The following is an 8130-nucleotide window of genomic DNA, read 5'->3' as shown; positions in this document are numbered from 1 at the left end:
CTTAAGAACTTGGAACACAAGCAGGCAGTACATGGAAAAATCCATAACCGTATCTCAAAGTTTGGCTGGTAGATGGTGTCAGAGTCTATATTTTGCAAATGCTGGTTTTCTTCATTATTGGCATTTAGGGATCAAAATAGGAATGTAATTGTTTGGGTTCATTTGTGAAAGAGAATGCATACAGAAAAATGTGCACTGGGTGTTATACTCAACTAATGAATCATTGAACATTATATCAAAAACTAATGATGTACTATACCTTGGCTAATTGAATTTAAATTTTTTAAAAAAGAAGAAAAATGTGCAGCTTTCCCCTGATATAGGCTATATATGTCCCTCCACAGAGGTGTTTATCATGGCCAGGAAGGAGACAGCTGGCAGACGTCCGTCCTTTCCCTGTCCCTCGAGGGCACCCCAAATCAGCACGGACACCTCCCTGAATATTTGCTTTCGATTACTTTCTATTTTAGTTTTCAGAAGATAGTTGAGATATTTTGGACAGAAACAGACATCACGTACACGAACGTGCCCATTTAAAAGCCCAGATGGGCTTAGCAAAACTTAGCAGAACACTGGTCCCAGGACTAAGTAGCCCCACCTTTGGCCACATTGCCTTGTGCCCTCTACACAGGGAACAATGGTTCCACGGCCTCTCATGCTCTGAACTCTGGAAGGATACTAGTCTTTACCACAAGCTGGTAAAGATGAGAGGCTTGTATGGGTTTACATAAACCCACAGCACACAATGGACATGAATTTCATTGACTCAAGGCTCAAACCCTGCTGGCTGATAAGCAAGACCGTCTCCCAAGGCGACACCCGTATCAGAAGTTCCTGCCCCTGCGTGAGTTTTAGCTTGTTATCTCGGTTTTCTTGCAGTGCTTTTTAATTCAAATATTAAAAAATCTTAAAATAACAAGTCAAGTCCTTCATGACCCCATCCTCCAGGGATAACCAAACATAGTTAACAGTTTGGTTCATATTCAAATATCCATGACGATAGTCTGAATATACCTGTGAAAGTTTAACAGAAATTCTATTAATATACAGTTCTGAAAATTAATTTCTTGAATATTTGTTAAGCAATCATATGGTAAAATTGACTTTTTTGGTGTAGCACTTTATAAATTTTAGCAAATCATATTTTAACAAATGTTATTCAAAAATCAGAGTGTTATTTCTGAAATAACTGCCCTTTGCCCTGCAGTACTCAAATACTCTGACTCTCTCCCAATTATCGAGGATTGCCAGCCTGACTGTACCACACCACCTCATCTGATTTTCCTTAATGACACTTCCCTCTGCCATCCTCAAGGTAAAGGTAGGCACCCTCTTCTGTCTTTACTCCTGGAAGGATGAAAAGGAATCTATGACTCAAGATAACACGCAGACTAACTAAATGTTAAGTTCTCTTCCAAAGCTGGCATTCCATCCTTTTAGACTCTCATTATCTGGTCATTCAAGGCCACAGAAAACTTCCACTCCACTTATCAGATAATTTTGACTGCCTGTGACTATTGCCGTTTGCATTATATTTTATCTTTTGAAATAGCTCAGTGACTGACTAAACTTGTCTAAAATAAATGTAATAATGAACACAGAATTCAGTTCTGTAAAAGTTCATCTCTTAAAACAGGGCAGTGATGCCCACAATCTCCACTACCAGCCAACATCTTGCTAGAAATATTACTCAAAGCAAGTAGATAAGAGAAATAAATTGGAGGCACAAAAATGAGTCAAGAAGCAAAATTAGCCCTATTGGCTGATGATGCGATGGTAAACCTGAGCACGTAGAAAGATACCCCCATTCCTAAATAGGATGATTCAAATTACAAAGTTTAATTTATAAAATTTTTTTTAAATATTTTATTTATTTATTTGACAGAGATAGAGACAGCTAGCGAGAGAGGGAACACAAGCAGGGGGAGTGGGGAGAGGAAGAAGCAGGCTCATAGCAGAGGAGCCNCTGATGTGGGGCTCAATCCCATAACGCCGGGATCACGCCCTGAGCCGAAGGCAGACGCTTAACCGCTGTGCCACCCAGGCGCCCCTTAATTTATAAATTTAATGCAATTCCAACAAAAATACTGACTTACAGAGTTGGACAAGTTGTTACTAAAGAAGCATGTAAANACAAATTTAATGCAATTCCAACAAAAATACTGACTTACAGAGTTGGACAAGTTGTTACTAAAGAAGCATGTAAAAACAGCCAATAAACTCTGAAAAAGATAAAGCTATGAGTGAGAACAGGCCCAGCAGACATTAAAACATGCTTCAAAGATACCTTAGAGCTTCTGCAATGAAAGCAGTATACTACTGGAATGTAAATAGATCAGTGAAATGGAAATAGAGAGATCCCAGAAATAACCTAAGCACACATGGAAATTTAGCAAATGGCAAATGTGATCACTGGGGCAAAGATTAACTTCTTCATAAATGGTTCTGGAACAGCTGGTTAGCCAATGTGGGAAATAAAACTAGATCCATACCTCACACCATACAAGAGAATAAACTCCCAACCAATTGGATTAGAGACCAAATGTAAAAAATGAAATCATACAAGGCCCAGGAGAAATGTGGGTAAATTCCTCTTCAACCAGAGGAGAAGAATTTCTAATTGTGACTCAAAATCCAAAGGCAATGCCAAAAAAGGATCGATAAATTTGATTACAGAAAAAAAAATTTGTAATTAAATGTTAAAAACACCGTAAACAAAATTAAAAGGCAACTGACACTGCAGGAGAAAATATTCACTGCACATAGCACAGATAAAGGGCTGATACACATAATATATCAAGAACTCTTAAAAACAAGGAATCAAAGGACCAAAAGCCCAATAGAAATGTGGGAAAGGGCAACAAACAATTCAGGAAAAAAGATATGAATTTTTTTGAAGTGTGACAACACATTTCTTGGGTGAGGCCGTGGGGAGACAGGGTCTCTCGTATGTTGCTGGCAGGAACGCAAACTGGTACAACCCTTCACAAGGATGAAATGTCAATCCTCACGAAACTGCGTACACACTTACTTTTGACCGACCCAGCAAAGCCACTTGTAGGAATCCACCCTAAAATATACCTCCACCAATACAAAGATGCTTAGACACAAGGTTATTCACTGAAGTGCTGTTTGTAGTTGCAAAAGAGCAGGAACCACTTGCAGACCCATCGGGGTCACAGAATCCCTCGATGGAGTGCCCGATATGATGTAATGAGAAGGGAACATCACCTCTGTGATATTCTTCTTAAAGACACCAACTTAGACCAATCGTGGGGAGATACCAGACACACCGAAATCGAAGGATGGTCTATAAGACATGCACGTAGTACTTCAAAGAGCATCCAGGCCCTGAAAGACAAGGAAGGTGAGGAGGGTCGCAGCCTGAAGGACAGGAAAGAAGCAGAACAACTGGGTGGTAGGGAGTCCTGGATTTGATCCTGGCACAGCAAGGACCTCACTAAATAGACTGGTGAAGTTCAAGTAACAGCAGAGCCCAGTCAATAGCCCTGCACCAATAGGACTGCCCTGCTCTGACAACTGTATAATGTCCATGCGGATGTTAGCATCAGAGGAAGCTGAGCGAAGGCTACCGGTGACTCTATTCTTTTTTAACTTTTCTGTAAATCTAATATTATTTCAAAATTTTTTTAAAGCTCACAACTCCATAGACCCATCTGAAAAAAAAATAAATACAGAAAAAGAGAAAATCAGAGAGAGCCGGGTTTCCTTGGCTTGCTTGTGTTTGTTCAGTTTGCCCTTATCAGCTGGTGTTAGCCTCCGGGAGCACCAGCCTCAAGGTCATCCCAAGTCTCTGATCCCCCGAGACGTGTTTGTTTGGCAAGGGAGGAGGGGTGGTTTCCTATATCTGCTTTAAATTTTGGGGATTCAAATCCCTCAAAAGCAGAAAGGTAGTTTCTTAAATTATAGAATTGATGCATATAAAAAGGAGGGATGAGTGGAAAGAACACAAGCTCCTCCCCCCCACCAAGACTGCCACCCCACAAAGGTCACCTCTGTTGACAGCAGGAGGGTGTTAATGTTTAAATACATGAGGTCATATCGTGCCACTGCAATTAACCTGCTGTTTTTCACTCAATATTTTTCGAGCTTGCTCCATGTAAGTAGTTTCTAATGGCCACACCTGCTCTATTTCATGGTCATAATAAAACGCGTGGAACTGGTCCCCTACTGACAGACACCTAAATTGCTGTCGCACAAAATGCCACCAGGACAGAGGTGAGTGTACCTGGGAGTGCACCGCTGTGAGTGCAGCCTCAGACTCAAACCCAGCAGGGGAGCTGCTCCTGCCGCAGTGACGCCTTTTAAATTTTGAAAAATGATGTCGAATTGAACTTCAAAGAGCGGGAGTCAGTTAGCTCCCACCATTGGCCGACTTGAGAGCTTGTTTCCCATAGAACTTCCAGCATTAGGTTGTATGAAGCTTTAGCATTTTTGGCAATCAGATGGATAAAAATGGTGCATTGTTGTCCTTTTGAAACATTCCCGGAATTATGAGTGACATCGTGAATTTGGCCATGCTGATTGGTCATCAGATTTCTCTTCCTGAACTGTCTTTTCTACGTCTGCTGATTTTAGGGTGGGTTGTCCATCTTTTCTTATAGATCTGAGCTTTCTTTACATTTAAGGAAAATACGCTTTTGTGTATTTTGTGTAGCATTGCAAATGTTTTTCATGTTATACTTTGTCTTTTGATTTTATTTATGGCATTTGTGCTGTGCGGTTTTCTTCTTTCATTGGTCAAATTTGTTTAATCATCTTCCTTTTTATGAGCTTCCGGGGTTTTGTTATTCTTAGAAATGATTTTACTGCATACAAAAAAAAATCTTTTCTTCTAGTAATTGTTTGGTTTCACCTTTTATATTGAAATCTTTGGTCAACATGAATTTATTTTGACATATGTGTGGAGGTAAGACCACGTTTAAATTCAAATCACAAAACTCTAAGAAGTCCACAGGAAGTTTTCTTGGTGCATTGGCTCTAAGTCCATGTATTTTAGAGCCTCTCTCAAAGGCTCAGGGTGGCGAAATGCAAATTCTGCTCTGGGACCCAGAACTGGGGACGATAAGTGTTGATGTGGAAGGGATGCCTGGACTGAATGTTTGTGTCTCCCCCAAGCTCATGTGCTGCAACCCTGATCCCAAGGTGACGGTGCTAGAGTCACAGGATTTTTCGTTCCCTTACTGCCCGCGGTTCTTGGTCAAGCCGCTTCGAAGAATGAGGACGTAGACCAGACAAGGGCGGGCAGCAAAGCAGAGTGTATGGGGTGAGAGTACAAAGGTCCCGGAGAGGGATGGGACCCGAGAGTTGCCAGTTTGGCATTTAAATCCAGGGGTTTTTATAAGCTCTTTTGCAGAGCTACCTTGAGCTCCTGAGCGTGGGCCCCCGTGGACTGGCCGCTAAGGTGTGTCGGTCAGGGCTCCACTCATGCACCCGTCTCCTAGCGGGTTATTGTTCACGTGTCGAAGGTCTTTTGGGCTGACATCTGGAGACTAACTGCCTCACCTCGTGACAGTGACCAATATTTTATGGTTAATTGTTTTGTGTCAGGATGTTTTGCAGAAGTCACTCCCGCAGAGGCTGCTAGACGGGATGCTATCGTGGTCTCGGCTACGCTGTAAAACAGGGTGCTAGTGTGGTTTTGTCTTAGCCATCCCGGCTTTTTGCTTTCTTGCTGGGGACGCTGGCCCTGACTACCTAAGTGTCCAATTAACTCCTCATATTAGGAGGTGGGGCCTTTGGGAAGAAACAAGGACATGAGGGTGGAGCCCCATGAGCAGGACCAGTGCCCTGGCAGAAGGGACCCCGAGAGCTAGCTAGCTTTCTCTCCACAACGTAAGGACGCAGCGAGAAGGCAGCTGTATGCAGCCCAGAAGGGGGGCTTCACCAGAACCCCACCATGCTGGCACCCTGATCTCGGACGCCCATCCACCAGAACTATGAGCAATAAAAGTCTCTTGTTGACAAGCCACCTGATCGGCAGTGTTCTGCAACAGCAGCTAAGCGGACTGGGGCAGGCTGGCTGGGTGTTTTATTCTAAGGAGCCTTCCATGGTGCAGACGTCCCGTAACAACTGCTGAGCCCCTGTGAGGCTGCATGGCCTCAATCCAGAGATGCTGTAAAATTTGGGTTTCTAGTCAGTCTTTTTTCTGCACGTTCATACACATCTGCTTTTAAGGAGGGGTACTTTTTTAAAAATTGAAATCATTGTCCATGTTGTAACATGCATTGATGCTTTTTTGATTTCAAATGCATAGCATCAGTATTTGCCATCTCATTGAATGCTGTCCAATAAAACTGCTTCAGTGACAACATAGGGCCATGTTTTATGGATATACCACAGTTGAGCCAAATCTAGCTCAAGGCCCATTTCTCTGGGCAAGTTAAGAGTTTTTACACGTCTAATGATTGTAGCTCACAAGGGAACAAGGTGGTCAAGCGGCAGCCACATGTGGCTGGGTGCTTCCTATCCGGCACCTTACAAAGAGCTCGCTGAGCCTTGCCTTACCCATCAGCTGCTGATCAGCAGACACCTTATGTGCGGACCTCATTATCACGTGCTGCCCCACCAATACCACAGACTAGGAGTCCAGAAAATCCTCTCTGCAAACACCTAAAAAAGCTGTAAGCGTGTAACCAGTGTCCCTCTGGGCTCTCAAGAAAGAAAACTGCGTGGACTGACCCACCCGAGGGAGAGAGGGACTCAGGTACGGAGAGGCGGGGGGAGAGGAGCTGTGTCCGGCTGGGGTGGGACGGGCCTCTCAGCAGACAGCGGGTGGCCAGTCTGCACCAGCGTGCAGAGGCGACAGGGAACTCTCTGGCCTTGGGAATTTGCAGCCACAGGCATGTGCCGGACGTGGATGTGACACCCAAATGTCTCCTACCTGCATGGAAGAAGGTACTGAGTTCTAACTGCACTAGTAATAATGGGTACCCAGGTTCCCGTCAGCACGGAAGCACATCTCAGCCCCACAGCTGACGTCACTTTAATACAAAGCAAACAAACTGCTTTAGTTAACTCGTGCTGCCAGTCTTAAATGTCCCTTCTATTGGGCTTTAGGGATCTTGGGAAAAAAACCCGCGGACCACCTGCCCCTAAACTGCCTTCAAAATGGTAGACGGTGATTTCAGCTTCCAGACCCCCCCATTACCTCCCTACAGATTGTTTATTGCTGGAACTTCCCGACGTGCTGATTTTCCTGCAGACTTCCAAAGTTATGTTCTTTACCAGAAAATGCCCTTTAGGCAGGAGCAGAAGCAACAATTAACATCCATTGTAAAACATATTCACCAAGCAGTCAACTCTTCCACCTACATTCATCGCCTTTGAAACAGTGACCTTCGGGATGGGCAGAAAAGCTGCCTGAGCATGAGAGAGACCCGGCTGGATATTTGGCTTTTCTTGAAGAGAAGACAGCTTTCTCACCGGCCCCTGGTCTCTGCCACCAGCTTGCTGGGAGTAGGGAGGAGCACCCAGCCCTCCTCCTTCTCAGTTCTAGTGAGCAGGAAACACGCCCATCACACGACAGTCGACGCTCTTCTCTGAAGAGAGCTTGCAGTCATCGAACTAAGGACTGAAAGGACCTGGGGGCTTTCTCCCCTCCTGCCCTGTCTCAAAGCAAGCATGACTTGTCCCTGTCTCTCGGGTGAAACCCAGGGGGCCGACCTGCAGAAGCACATCGCTGTAGGGCAAGGAAAAGGGAGGCCCCAGATCCCAGAACGGCAGGGCAGGCCCTTCCAGACTGCCACGAGAAACTGTTCCCGCCACGTCAGAGAGCACAGTGTAACTTGGGTCTGTTTTTGTGTTCGGAGTGTCAGAATAGTAGTCTGCACATGGAAGTCTCTCCCAAGACAGAAAGGGTTCTCATGGCCCCACCTCCCTAGAGCCCTCTCCTGCTGGGGAGGGTTCCCAGTGATTTCCATGGATGTTCCCGGACTGACAGGAGCACACCCCACCCAGGTCAGAGTGGAGCCCATGTCACCTTCTCAATGGGACAGGGATGGCCATTGCGCCCACCCATGGCATGAGGGTAGCCAATGCAGTGCCTACAGAGTCCTGGGGTCAGGCCTGCAGGTGACACAGCTCAGCAGGAGCTTTGACAACACTTT

At 44.9% G+C, this 8130-nt stretch overlaps 1 long non-coding RNA gene across 1 annotated transcript in view; it reads left to right on the top strand.

Moving 5' to 3' along the window:
• The first annotated feature begins 4094 nt into the window (after positions 1-4094).
• Positions 4095-8130, top strand: part of LOC117795434 — a 24135-nt gene continuing 20099 nt past the window's right edge. Inside the window, exon 1 of the long non-coding RNA XR_004619456.1 lies at positions 4095-4239. This is a non-coding gene — a long non-coding RNA (uncharacterized LOC117795434). The remainder of the gene's footprint in view (positions 4240-8130) is intronic.

Source organism: Ailuropoda melanoleuca, chromosome 1 (assembly GCF_002007445.2).
Source record: "Ailuropoda melanoleuca isolate Jingjing chromosome 1, ASM200744v2, whole genome shotgun sequence".
Lineage (NCBI taxonomy): Eukaryota > Metazoa > Chordata > Mammalia > Carnivora > Ursidae > Ailuropoda > Ailuropoda melanoleuca.
The sequence above is the reverse complement of the archived record's forward strand: the minus strand, read 5'-3'. Positions and strand labels throughout refer to the sequence as shown.